Genomic DNA, 14864 nt, shown 5'->3' with positions numbered 1-14864 from the left:
TCCCATATGGGTGCCAGTTCCTGTCCCAGCTGCTTCACTTCTGTTCCAGCTCCCTGCTAATGGCCTAGAAAGAGCAGTGGAAGATGGCTAAGGGCTTGGGTCCTTGCTATCCACATGGGAGACCTGGGTAAAGCTCCTGGCTCCTGGCTTTGGTCTGGATCATCCCTAGCTGTTGTGGCCACTTGGGGACTGAACCCAAGTGGAAAAATCTGTGTGTGTGTGTGTGTGTGTGTGTGTCTCCCTCTCTCTCTGTAACTCTGACTTTCAAATAAATAAATAAATCCTTTAAAAACTCAAAAGAAAGGAAACTGCCATTTCCTTAGACACACTCTGGTCATCTTTAGGAGAGGACCGAAAGGTGGTTTGGACTTCTCTCTTCAGAAGCTCCTCTTAGGAATGACTGCTGGGGTAAGTGAAAGGGTGCCACTTGTGTCTGGCAGCATCATCTCAAGGGAGAACACATTGTGCTAATGCCGTGGTGTTGAAAAGGAAATTATTTAAAACCCCAGTAATGCTTTAAGCCCAAGTTTTAAAATATATATCAATAGCTCATATCACAGTTTGGGTTCTCTGGGAAGTGGATTCAGGCCGAGTCAATGTGCAGGATGTTTATTAAAGAGAGCCCTGGGGATAGATACCTGTGGGAGACAGGAGAAGGAAGCAGAATTAGCCAGGGGGCGGGGGGTGGGGAGAAAGGTTGAGTTGCTATGATGCAGGTCCAAAGACAGCTTCGGTTTACACTACAGGGAACTCTAGAGTTAATTTCCCTTCAAGATTGCTCCCAGTTGGGCCAAGGTGACCACTCATTTACACCCCTGCTCCAGTCGTTGGATATGGGCCTTACCAGGATGATGGGATTTAGGGTAGGTGGTTTTGAAGCATACCCTGAAGGGGCTAACAATTGAGGACTGCTCACAGCACTCCTGTGGAAGGGGAACCAGGTCCTCCCTTATAGAAGGTGTGTCTCCAGGGTCGACACATCCTGTTATGTCCTATCTCTGTACCCACCTCACTTGGCCTTCTGTCCTCCTTGCCTTCCCTTTATACCCAGAAGCACTAAAGTGTGTGTAGTCTCCTTGACTTTGCACACACTGCCTCTTTTCTTTCAATGTCCTTCCCCTACTTTGTTACCTTTCATTTATCCCTTAAGATGAATCTCTAGTCATCATTTCTTCCAGGATGTTGTTCTGGTACTCCTCAGAACAAGATTCTTCTCCATAGTACCTGCAAAATATTCTGCATCAGCTGCTCCTTTGCTACTCTATAATTATGTGTATACTTGTGTGTCTGTCTCTCCTTCCACACATGGAGCTCCTTCAGGGCCTAACACCTGACAGTGTTTGACTGAAACCTGGAGATGCAATTCATATTTTCAAAGGAATGAAGTGATGGAAAAGATCATGTGTATTTATTCAACTTTTAAACTTATAATAAATAGATTTCTTAAATTTTCTTAACTTTCTTCATTTGACCGGCTGAATGTTTTGGAAAATGGATGTTGTATATGGTATGTTTCTGAGCCTCTGTTTCCCAACTGGTAGATTGGAGCATCCTGATGAGTCATGACCATATTATTGATATGTCATAAGACCATTGGTTCCTTCATTCATTGTTACAGATTTCTGACTGTCAGGGTAAGGCTAGCAGTAACTGTGGTAGAGAGAGGAGCTGGAACAACACAGACAAATATGTGAGTGTTTAGAGATCAGGTGTTTGGGGTGTGGGTGGTTATAGCCATTGGATGAGATGGAACAGAAGGCGGGAGGCAGCATACCCTGCCTTGTCTCCATATCACTCTTTGCCCCAAGTTGGTGAGCACAGAGATTTCAAATAACTGAAAATGAGATCACAAGAGAGGCCTCCTAATATGGAATCAACTACCATCGCCAAATCAGAACAAGCTGAGGATGGAAAAGGAAACAGAACTGGAGCTGAGGATGTGGACCAGAGAGGGTTTTGCTTGGTCAAAAAGAAAAATTTGTCTTGCATATGTCCATGCAAAGAAATCCATGTATTAGAACTCTTGTTGTAGAAAATGACCGAAGCCTTAGACAAAAAGGGGGTTGGGATTTATTGGCTCATACAGAAGACTGTGTAAAGACAGAGGTACAGCTGATTTCTGGGAAGACAGGGGCAGAGGGTAGACTCCACCAGTCTGGAGTGTCCTGGCTTCTCTGTGCACTGTGTTTTTCTTTCAGACAGACTTTTGCACAAGACTAGACCAAGATGACATCAGCTGGCAAGTCTTCACAGATTTCATTCACCCAATTCATAAAACAAATATCTCTGGGAACCTATTATATGCCAGACATGATTCTAGATGTTGAGATAGTAGGGGAAAGAAAATAAGAACATAAAGTCTGTTTATATTCTAGGAGAAGAAATTTATACATGAATGAAAGTCAAGAGAAATATTTTACAGCATATTAGAAGGTGCTATGTTGGTTTACTATAGAAAAAAAAATAAGCATAGTAGGGGATAGGAAGTACTGTTGTAATTTAAATAGAGTAGTCAGGGAAGGCCTTACTAGGAAGATGACATTCGAGCAAAATCTAGAGGGAAGAGAAACAATGAGCCATGCAGATAACTGGGGAGGAGCACTGAAGTTGGAGAGAACAGCAAATGCAAAGCACATAAGGTAGGCCTGTGCTTGGCATGTATCAGGAATATCAGTAGGTCTGAGATGGCATAGGAGGATAATAGAAGATGAGGCCATGGACCTAAGGGGATGTGAGGCAGATTACATAGGGCTTTGTAGGTCATAGTAAAGACTTGGACTTGGACTTGGACTATGAGATGGTCAACTACTAGAGAGTTTTGCATGGAGGAGTAATATGCCTCTGACTTCTGTGTTGAGAATGAACTGTATAGAGGCAAGTGTGGAAGTAGGGACACCCATTTGGCACCTATTGCAATAATCCAAATGAGATAGAATGGATGCTTAGCCCAGGTTGATACACCTGTTTACTAGCTCAGGGTCAGCCTCTGTCAAGTTCCAATTAAAAGGAGGTTGAAGACTATGAGGTCATATGGGTTACAGGGTCACAACTATGACTGTTTGTCCCACTGGGTGCCTTTGCATGAACTGGGAGAGGGAGCAGTTTGTCCTAAGTGTGCACAGTTGTTTCTAGAAGAAAGGAATAGCTGGAGGCAGTGCACAATAGCTGTTTACCTCAGTCATTGTTTATGCAAAACATCTTAAAACTTTGCAAGCATTCCTTTGCCTTTGACTATATGTATGAATAGATCTGGAAAAACTCTGCCCATAACTCACATAATACATTCCACTCCATCCATGAATTAGAGTGCCAGAATACGAGCTCTGGTTTTCATGAAGAATGGAGCCATGAGTGGATTTCATCCTGATACAATGCCTTTTAGAGTCCTTGTCTTCCCTCATCGAGAAGTTTTCTTTGTTGAAATACAGCTTACTCAATTTCTTATTTATGGTCACAAAAAATAACTTAAATGGTTCCATATGTGCGTACTGGTCTCAAAAACTACCTCTTTAGAATATCATCCTGATTCTCAAGAAAGAGAATGTGTGGTGAACATTGCAATATTTATTTATGTCACCTTAGCTTCGGAGTGACTCTTGAAAATGCTGGACAGAAATTTAGGAGTTCTAAGGGTAAAATAGGATCTTCCTGCATTGCTGTTACAATTTCGATGACAGATTCTTTTTCCTCACCTAGGTTGCCTTTTCTATTTAACATGATACAAACTCAATGAGCGTGTTCTTCAGCAATGCAGTCTTCCTTTTTCTTTTTTGTCATAAAGGCACGATATGATGACATCTGCAACCGTTTCAGACTACATCCAGTACTGAAATAATAGATCTCTCTCGCAATCACAATGCCTTCTCCCATCTCACCTTTTGTTATATTTAACACTCCTGATTGAGCTTGAGTGTTAACACTGGAAGGAGAAGCTCACTGCTTTTTCTTTCTTTGCAAGCTTCCCTGTGGCGTTTCTAGAATGAGATGTTTAGATTTTGTCTCTATTGCATGCTGAGTACTATGAGGTACACCCAGATGGAATAATTATTTTCCATCGGGGATAATTCTTGTGTATTGGTTCATTATCTGTTACAATAATAAAAATATCTGAAGCTGAATACTTTATAAAAAATAAAGAGGTTTATTTAGCTCACAATTTTGGAGGCTAGAAGGTCAAGATCGAGCAAGCCCATCCTTGTAGTCTCTGGTGAGGGCTCCTGTGACTGGGTCACACTGTGGCAGACGTCATCATGGCAGGAGCACCTTTGAGAGGCACAAGTCACATGTTGAGACAGGAGAGCATTTGGGAGTGGCCAGCCTGGCTCTTTTTATAACAGCCTTTTGTGAGAATTAACTCACTGCAAGAGACCAGTATCAATCCTCTCTGAGGGCAACATCCCAATGATCTAAATACCTCCACTAGGCCCTACCTCTAAAAGGTGTTAAGAGGCCCTACCTCTTAACATGGCCACACTGGGGACCAAGCTTCCAGCACATAAACCTCTGGGGGACACTCAAACTATGTCCACACCACAGAATCTTGTTAAGGCACCATTCTTTTGACTGCTCCTTATATGAGAGTTCTTCAAAAAGTTCATGGGAAATGGAATGAAAAGATAAGCTTATTTTGGTGCAAAACATTTTGAAACCCATGCAAATGAAGGGTCTTCAAAAAGTTCATAGGAGATGCATATTCTAAAAAACTATGCATGGGTTTAAATTTTTTCAAAAAAATTCATTCATTTATTAATTTGAAAGGCAGAGTTACAGAAAGAAAGGGAGAGACAGAGATAGAAAGAAATCTTCCATCTGCTGATTCACTCTCCAAATGGCTACAACAGCTGAGGCTGGGCCAGGTCAAATACAGGGGCCTAGAACTCCATTAGGGTCTCCCAGGTGCGTGCAGGAGCACAAGCACTCCAGCCATCTTCTGCTGGTTTCCCAGGTGCATTAGGTGTGAGCCGAATCAGAAGTGGAGCAGCTGGGACTTGAACCGGCGCTCACATGGGATGCCGGTGTCAAAGGAGGTAGCCCAACCCACTGTGCCACAATGCTGGCCCCTCATTTTTTTTTCCTTTCTTTTGGCAGCAAAACAAATGTATCTTTCAATCCAATTTTTCACAAAGTTTTTGAAGTATCCTAGTATAATCTATACCTTCTGACAGCCAGAATCTCTCAGTGACCAGCTATGTTGCACCTGCCACTTTGGTCTGCCTCTCTGATCACCCTCCATCTCACTTTTTCTCTCCTTCACCTCATCAAGCGCTGCTTTAGCATAAAAATTTAAATGACAATACAAACACCCATTTTGAAACACTAACTCTACATTACATTTTGAAAACCGTATATAGTGTATTAGGTCACTAACACACAGAATTGAATATAAAAGAAGCCATAATGGATGTATGAGAGGCTGATAGCAGAGTTGTGTCCTCACGGAGAGGAATACTTTGGCACTGATACTGTTTAGAATGGCTGGCACATAGTGATGGTAAAAGGCAGACTAACTTTCAGTCATGTTACTATTTTCACTTAAAAAAATTTTTATAGGGCCAGTGTTGTGGCACAGTATATTGAGTCACTGCTGTGACACCAGTATCCCACTATGGAATGCCAGTTCCAGTCCCAACTGCACAGCTTTTCATCCAGCTCCCAGCTGACGGTGCCTGGGAAAGCAGTGGAAGATGGCCCAATGGCTTGGGCCCCTGCCACCCACTTGGGGAGACTGGGACAGACTTTCTGGCTTCTGATTTTAGCTTGGCCCAACCCCACCTGGTTCAGTCATTTGGGGAGTGAATCAGTGGATGGAAGATCTCTCTGCCCCTCTGCCTTATTTATTTATTTATTTATTTGAAAGGCAGAGTCACACACACACACACACACACACAAGACACACATATGCATACACACACACACACACAGAATCTCCCATCCCCTGGCTCACTCCTTAAATGCTGCAACAGCCTGGGCCAGGTCCAAGATAGCAGCCAGGAACTCAATCCAGGTCTCCCAAGTGAGTGACAGGGACCCAACTAGTAGAGCCATTACCATTGCCTCCTGGAGTGTACATTAACTACTGTGAGAAGACTCAGTCCCAGCTGTTGCTTTCAAACTCTCTAAAGACAATGCCACCTTTCCTTGCCTCTACTCAGGACTGGCTGATCTTACTGTTTCCACTTTTGTTTGTCATTTTCTGATTAACAAAAGGGGAAACAGGCACTGTGGCATAGCAGATAAAGCTGCCACCAGGGATGCTGGCATCCCATATGGGCACAGGTTCAATTTCCAGCTGCTCCTCTTCCGATCCAGCTCTCTGCTGTGGCCTGGGAAAGCAGTGGAAGATGGCCCAAGTGCTTGGGCCCCTGCACCCACATGGGGAGACCTGGTAGAAGCTCCTGGCTCCTGGCTCCTGGCTCCTGGCTCCTGGCTTCAGTCTGGCCCAGCTCTGGCCGTTGCGGCCATCTAGGGAGTAAACCAGCAGATGGTAGAGATTTCTCTCTCTCTGTCTCTTTCTGACTTTCAAATAAATAAATAAAATCTTAAAAAAAGGAAAAAGACTATAAACCTCATGGGGCAGGGATTGTTTCCTATTCTATTCATGAACAGTGCCTAGTATATACACGGGGTCTTCAAAAAGTTCATGAGATACGCATATTATGAAAACTGTGCATGAGACACACATATATCTTAAACTCTTACCATAAAATGCACTCAGTAAATATAAAATACAAAATAACCTCCTTTCCTTTAATCCTATTTTTCCTGAGGTAGTTAAACTTTTTTTTTAAAGATTTATCTATTTATTTATAAATGAGTGACACACAGAGAGAGAACGGTTCACTCCCCCAAGTAGCTGTAATGATCAGAGTTGGGCCAGGCTAGAGCCAGGAAGGAGCTGGGAATACCATCCGGGTCTCCCAGCTAGGTGTTAGGGGCTCAGGTCCTTGGGCCATCTTCTGTGTTCCCAAGTGCATTAGCAGGGAACTGAATGGGAAGCAGAGCAATAAAGGCTTGATTTCAATACGGAATGCAGGCATTGCAGGCAGCAGCTTAAGGCACCGCAATGCCAGCCCCCTCCCCATTGTTAATTGATACATAGTAGTTGTGTGTATTTATGGGACAGAGAGCAATTTTTTGGATACATTTGTACAATGTGTAGTGATTAAATCAGGTAATTAGAATATCCATCACCTCAAACATTTAACATTTCTTTGTGCTGGGAATATTCAAAATCCTTTTTTCTAGCTACTTTGAAATGCAGTAAATTATTGTTAACCATGGTCACTCTACTGTGCTATACCAGAACTTACTCCTCCTATGTATTTGTATTTCTGTACCCATGACCAACCTTTCTCTATCCTCCATTCCTCTCCCTACCCTCTGCTAACCGCTGTTCTACTCTCTACTTCTTAGAGGTCAACTTTTTTAGCATCCACGTATGAGTGAGAATATGGGATGTTTTTAGGTCATCATCTATTTCTAGATTGTTAGGTAATTTTATTCCAAATAGGCATTGAATTACACTGAATGCTTTTACCGCAATTGTTAAAATAATTTGGTTTTATTTTCCTGTCTTTATTGATGAATAAAAATAATGGACTTTCTAAAATTAACTTAACTTTGCCTTCCTAGAATAAGCATACCTTCATTGTGATGTTTATCTGTCCTGTTCATTGCTGGATTCAGTTTGCATACATTTTGTTTAGGGTTTTTATTTCTGTGCTGGTGAGAAAGATTGTGCTGTCTTTGTTATCCTTGTCTGTTTTTGCTGTCAAGGTTGCACTGGCCTCATGACAATTGAAGCGCTCGAGAGTTTCCTTTTTTTTTATTCCCTGGAAGAATTTTTATAATATTGAAAAAGATTTCTTCCTTGAATACTTTGTAAAATCTCACTACAAAACCACTTGGGTCTGATTTTTTTTTTTAAATATTGATTTTATTTCCCTCATGCTTCATAGGCCCACCAAAGAGTTATCTTTTTCTCTGAGTCAGCTTTTGTTAGTCATATTTCCTAGGACTTTTAACCACTTTATCCAAGTTCTGAATTTATTAACATCAGGGGCTTGTAGATTATATTTTATATTAAATAATTTTGACTTGATTATCTTCTCTCTGTTATCTGCCTTAATCCTCAATTTGTACACAATTCTTAATGTAATATTGAAAATCAAAAAAGCCATGTATTGGAATTCTTTTTTAAACTTATTCCAGTGACTTTGCAGCTCCAAATTTGGAGAAATTTTTCTTTAAGAGGGTATCAAGTACCAATATTTTTAAATGTGGATAAGCTGTTACATAGATCCCACCAATTAGATGTAATATCATATACATTGATATTAAATACCTACTCAAACTTTCTTCTTCTTCTTCTTCTTTTTTTTTTTTTTTTTTTTGACAGGCAGAGTGGACAGTGAGAGAGAGACAGAGAGAAAGGTCTTCCTTTTGCCGTTGGTTCACCCTCCAATGGCCGCCACGGCACTCTGTGGCCGGCGCACAGCGCTGATCCGAAGCCAGGAGCCGGGTACTTATCCTGGTCTCCCATGGGGTGCAGGGCCCAAGCACTTGGGCCATCCTCCACTGCACTCCCTGGCCACAGCAGAGAGCTGGCCTGGAAGAGGGGCAACTGGGACAGAATCCGGCGCCCCGACCGGGACTAGAACCCAGTGTGCCGGCGCTGCAAGGCGGAGGATTAGCCTAGTGAGCAGCGGCACCGGCCCTTACTCAAACTTTCAATCTTTCACAGCACCTTAACAAATTATTAAGAGGGATGGTGGCACAGTGAGTTAAACCACCGCCTGCAATGCTGGCATCCCATATGGGTCCCGATTCAAGTCCCAGCTGCTCCACTTTTGATCCAGTTCACTGCTAATGCTCCTGGAAGAGCAGCAAAGATTGCTCAAGTTCTTGGGCCCCTGCAACCACGTGGGAGACCCAGATGGAGTTCCAGTCTCCTGGCTTCGGTCTGACTCAGCCCTGGCCGTTGTTGCCATTTGGGGAGTGAACCAGTAACCAGTAGATGAAAGATTCTCTCTCTCTCTCTCTCTCTCTATCTCTCCCTCCCTCCCTCCCTCCCCCCATCTCTCCCTCTCTGTAACTGCCTTTCAAATAAATAAATCTTTAGAAAAAGCCAAATTATTAGGAAAACTGGACTACCATAACCAAAGATGTTACAGAGTGCATATAGTTCTGAAAGGTAAAAATCAAGTAGTTTTTTTGTAGGAAACAATTCTAAACATCAACATGGGGGTAGAGAGAATTGAAAATATTCAAGGAGTATTAAATGTATAACTGTGACTACAAACTGTTATTTAGTATGCTTCGTATTGCAGGATATAAAAACTGCCTCCCCAACTATGTCATGATAAACTGGCCCTCAAGACAGTGAAAACCTCCCACTATTTTCTGGTTGTACCAAAAAAATAAACAGCCAGCAAATGATTTTACTTCCTAAATAAGAAAAATCATGTACACTTACGAAATGGGATGAGGTAGGATTGCCTGCCCCTTAAGACTGTTTCTAGGGAGTGGTCATTTGGTCCAATGGTTAAAACACCACTTGGGGCACCTTCATCTCCTATGGAAGCCTGGCTTCATGTCCCAGCTCCACTTGCAATTCCATACCCTGAGAGGCAGCAGATGATGGCTCAAGTTCTTGAGGCCCTGCCACCCATGTGGGAGATTGAAATAGAGTTCCAGCCTTGTGGATTTGGCCTGGCCCAGCCCTGGCTGTTGTGGACATTTGAGGAGTGAACCAGCTTATGGAACATCTCTATCTGCTTTTCAAATAAAATGTAAATAAATATTTTTTTAAAAAAGATCCCATACCTATTAGGTAATCACTTGCCATTTTCCCTTCTTCTCAACTCCTGGTGACCATAATGACCTTTCTATCCCCATGGGATTTATAAGCCATAGAATTTATATCATATAATATGTACCATTTTAAAAAAAACTAGCTTCCTTCGTTTAACATATTTTCAACTTTATCCACATTGCAGTATGTGTTAAGTACTTCCTTTCTTTTCATGGCTGAATAACATTCCATTGTATACAGCTCAGCCATTCATCAGAATTGTGACTTATTCCAGAGATACAAGGAGGAAGGGACCGGACCAGAGTATGCCCAAACTCCCTCCACAAAGTTCATGTTCTGCCTGCTACTTAGTTTATTTTTCTTGATTAAGCTCTGTACTGGAAACTTTCAGTTAGTTTCAAGAATTCTGAAAAAGTTGATTTTTTCAGTTTTTTAATTGCTTTGATGGAAGGACAGACTTTCAAAGTTCCTTATTCCACTTCCAAATTTTGCCAAGTATTTTTTCTGTATCAGTTGCTATGATGGCATTACTGTACTTCCGTAGCCTGTTACTATGGTGGTTTACATGAATTGACTTTCAAATATGGCACCAGCCTTGTTATCTTTGAAATAAATCACAATGAGTAGTTCTTTTTATACATTGCTCAGTTAGATTTGCTTATATTTTATTAAGTACTTCTATACGTATAGTCACGATGGTTATTAGTCTGCAGGTCTTGCTATCAGGGTAACATTGGTCTCATGAAATCACTTGGGGAATATTCCCTCTTCTATTTTTTGGAAAAGATGTAAATTTGGTTTTAATTCTTTTTTATAATTTAATTTTTAAAAAACATTTAATTTGAAAGGCAAAGAGAGAGCTACCATATGCTAGTTCATTCCCTAAATACCCACAATGACCTGGGCTGGGCTGAACCTGAAGCCAGGAACTTGGAATTCAATCAAGGTCTCCTACGTGGGTGGCAGGAACCCAATTACTTGAGTCTCCCAGTGCTTGCATTAGCAGGAAGCTAGAAACAGGAGCCAAAGCCAGGAATCAAACCCAGATACTCTGATATGGGACGCAAGCATCATAATCCCTAAGCAAAATGCCTGCCCCTAATTGGTTTCTAATTTTATTATTTAAAAAATGTTTTGTTCTTTCAAGACAGTTCTCAAAAGAAGACATAAAAATGCTCAACAAATATATGAAAAAATGCTCACTAACTCTAGCCATCTGGGAAAGATGAATCAAAACACAATGAGGTATCACCTCACCCTTGTCAGAATGGTTATTCTCAAAATGGAAAGTAACAAGTGCTGGTAAGGATGAGGAACGAGGGGAACTTAGAAACGTTGCTGGTGGGAATGTAAATTAGAGCAGTCACTGTGGGAAACAGTATGGAGAGTCCTTAAAAAGCTAGAAATGAAACTGCTGCATGAGCCTACCATCTCACTGCTGAATATATACTGCAAAGGAATTAAATCATTATATCAAAAAGATTCCTGCTCCATTATATTTATAGCCACACTGTTTCCAATAACCAAGATATGGATTCAACCAAGGTGTCCATCATCAGATGAATGGGTAAAGAAATTGTGGTGTGTGTGTGTGTGTATATATATATATACACACACACATACATATATATGTATACACCCAATGGACTATTAGTCATAAATAATGAAATATTGTCATTTGCAACAAAATGGATGAAACTAGAGGATATCACATTGAATGAAATAAGCCAGACACAGAAAAACAAATATCATATGTTCTCCCTGACATGTGGGAGTTGAAAAAAGAAATTCTCAGTCTGAACACAGAATGCTGATTACTAGAGGCTGGAAAGGTAGAGGAGGGATAGGGAAGTTTGGGTAAAAGAAAATAGGGGAAACTGGTGTGGTTCACTAACTGACAGGTATAGCGGATTAATATGAGAGGTTAATAACTTGTGACAAATACATTAATATAAGACATTAATAACAGGGGAAGCTGGGTGTGGAGTCAGTATATGAGTACTTTTTGTATTATCACAATTTTTGTTTTGTAAATTTAAAACTATTCTGAAATAAAAGTTTAAAAATTTTTGTTGATTTATGTTATTTATTTGAAAGGCAGAGAGGTACAGACAGACAGAGACAGACAGACACAGAGGGATCTCCCATCTTCCAGTTCACTCCCCAGAAGACTGCAACGGCTAAGACTAAGGCAGGCTGAAGCCAGGAACTAGGAACTCAATCCAGGTCTTGCAATGTGAATGGCAGGAACCCAATGACTTGAGCCATCACCTGCTACCACCAAGGGTACAGACTAGCAGAATTAAGCTAGAATTAAGACCAAAGCCTGGATTCAAACCCAGGAGTTCCAATATGTGACGTGAATGTCCCAGACAATATCTTCATTGCTATGCCAAAATGCTTGCCCCTTTTTAAATATTTATTTGAGAGTCAGAGAGATATTGAGAGACAGGCAGAGAGAGAGAGGGAGAGGGAGAGGCAGAGAGAGAGAGAGAGCACTCTCATCTGCTGGTTCACTCCACAATGCCCAGGCCTGGGCTAAGGCCGAAGCTGGGACCCAGGAACTCAACCCAGGTCTCTCAATTTGGGTGGTAGGAACGCGATAACTTGAGCAATCACAGCTGCCTCCCAGGGTCTGCTTCAACAGGAAGCTAGAGTCAGGAGCCAGAGGTGGGCATCAAACCCAAGTTCTCCTATGTGGGACATGGGCATCTTCACTGCTCGCCGGAGGCCTGCCCCTGTAATTCTTTATAAAATGTTTGAGAGACTTCACCTGGAATCCATAGGCACCTGAGCATTACTTTTTTCGGAGATTTAAAGTTACATGTTCAATTTCTGTAATAATTATAGGGCTACTCAAATGATCTATTTTATACTGGGCAGGTTATGATAACTTGTGCTTTTTGTGTGTACAGTTGTTCATGGTGTTCTCTTATTAGCCTTTCAATGTTTGCAGAGTCCGTAAGTGTTATCTTGCTTCATTTCTATTACTAGTTATTTATGCCTTCTCTTTTGTGTTCCTTGTCAGTCTTGCTAGAGACTTATTAATTTTATTGCTCTTTTCAAAGAACAAGCTCCCTGCTCATTGATTTTTCTCTAGTTTTACCACTTTCAATTTTACTATTTTCTGCTCTGATGTCATTGTTTCTTCTGCCTTTTTTGAATTTATTTTTCTCTTCTTCATGGAGTTTCTTAGGGAGATTAGGTGATTCATTTGAGACCATTCCTCTTTTTTAACATAAAGATTTCATTATAATGCAACAAACCTCCTTCTCGATACAGATTTAGTGGCATCTCATAATTTTTGGTATGCTATATTTTTATTTTCATTCAATTTATTTTTTTTTACTTTGACCCAATATTTAGAAGTAGGCTCTTTTGTTTTTAAGAGTTTTGATATATTCACTTTATCTATCTGTTATTGGTTTCCAGTTTGATTTTTTGTGGTCAGAGAATATATACTCTGTGACTTCAGTTCTTTTAAATGTTTCACATTTGTTTTATGGCCCAAGATATGAATTACCTTATTTTATGTCCACTTTAAAATAAACTGTATTCTGCTGTTATTGGCTGGAACGTTCTATGAATCTTGCTTAGATCCTGCTGGTTGATGGTGTGTGAAGCTCTTCTATACCATCGTCGGTTGTCTGCATGAACATTTCGTCAGTTGTTTATAGAGGAGTATTAAAGTCCCAACTATAACTGTTATAGATTCCCCTGTTTCTCTTTGCAGTTATATTAGTTTTAGCTTCACATGGTTTGCAGCTCTATTGGTTTGTGCCTATTGATTGATCTGTTCATCATTATGTAAAATTCCTCTCTGCCCACAGCAATTGTCTTTGCTGTGAAAGCTACTTTATCTAATTTTAATACAATCAATCCTACATTTTTTTGGTTTAATGTTTGCATTTTTTTAATATTTTACTTTTAGCTTATGTTGCATTTGAAGTGATTTTCATAGTTGGGTAATGTGTGTTTTTTTAAATATTTCTTTTATTTATTTGAAAGACAGAGAGAGAGAGAGAGAATATCTTCCATCTGCTGCTTCACCCACAAAATGGTCCACAACGGCTGGGGCTGGGCCAGGCCAAAGCCAGGAGCCTGACACTGCATTCAGCATTCAGGTCTCCCATGTGGGTGAAGGGGCCTTAGCAGTTGGGCCATCCTCTGCTGCTTTCTCAGGTGCATTAGCAGGGAGCTGGATTGGAAGTGGAGCTGCCGGGACTTGAACTGGTACTCTTTTTTTTTTTTTTAGTTTTTTTTTTTTTAACTTTTATTTAATGAATATAAATTTCCAAAGTACAGCTTTTGGATTACAATGGCTTTTTCCCCCCCATAACTTCCCTCCCACCCGCAACCCTCCCCTCTCCCACTCCCTCTCCCCTTCCATTCACATCAAGATTCATTTTCAATTCTCTTTATATACAGAAGATCAGTTTAGTATATATTAAGTAAAGATTTCAACAGTTTGCACCCACATAGAAACACAAAGTATAAAGTACTGTTTGAGTACTAGTTATAGCATTAAATCACAATGTACAGCACATTAAGGACAGAGATCCTACATGAGGAGTAAGTGCACAGTGACTCCTGTTGTTGATTTAACAATTGACACTCTTGTTTATGGCATCAGTAATCAACCTAGGCTCTTGTTGTGAGTTGCCAAGGCTATGGAAGCCTTTTGAGTTCACCAACTCTGATCATATTTAGACAAGGTCATAGTCAAAGTGGAAGTTCTCTCCTCCCTTCAGAGAAAGGTACCTCCTTCTTTGATGACCTGTTCTTTCCACTGGGATCTCACCCACAGAGATCTTTCATTTAGGTCATTTTTTTTTTTTTTTTTTGCCAGAGTGTCTTGGCTTTCCATGCCTGAAATATTCTCATGGGCTTTTCAGCCGGATCCAAATGCCTTAAGGGCTGATTCTGAGGCCAGAGTGCTGTTTAGGACATCTGCCATTCTATGAGTCTGCTGAGTATCCCGCTTCCCATGTTGGATCGTTCTCTCCCTTTTTTTTATTCTATCGGTTAGTATTTTCAGACACTAGTCTTG

Source organism: Oryctolagus cuniculus, chromosome X (genome assembly GCF_051225735.1).
Source record: "Oryctolagus cuniculus isolate XC-2025 breed Fujian yellow rabbit chromosome X, ASM5122573v1, whole genome shotgun sequence".
NCBI classification, from domain to species: domain Eukaryota; kingdom Metazoa; phylum Chordata; class Mammalia; order Lagomorpha; family Leporidae; genus Oryctolagus; species Oryctolagus cuniculus.
This window is presented reverse-complemented; position numbering follows the sequence as displayed.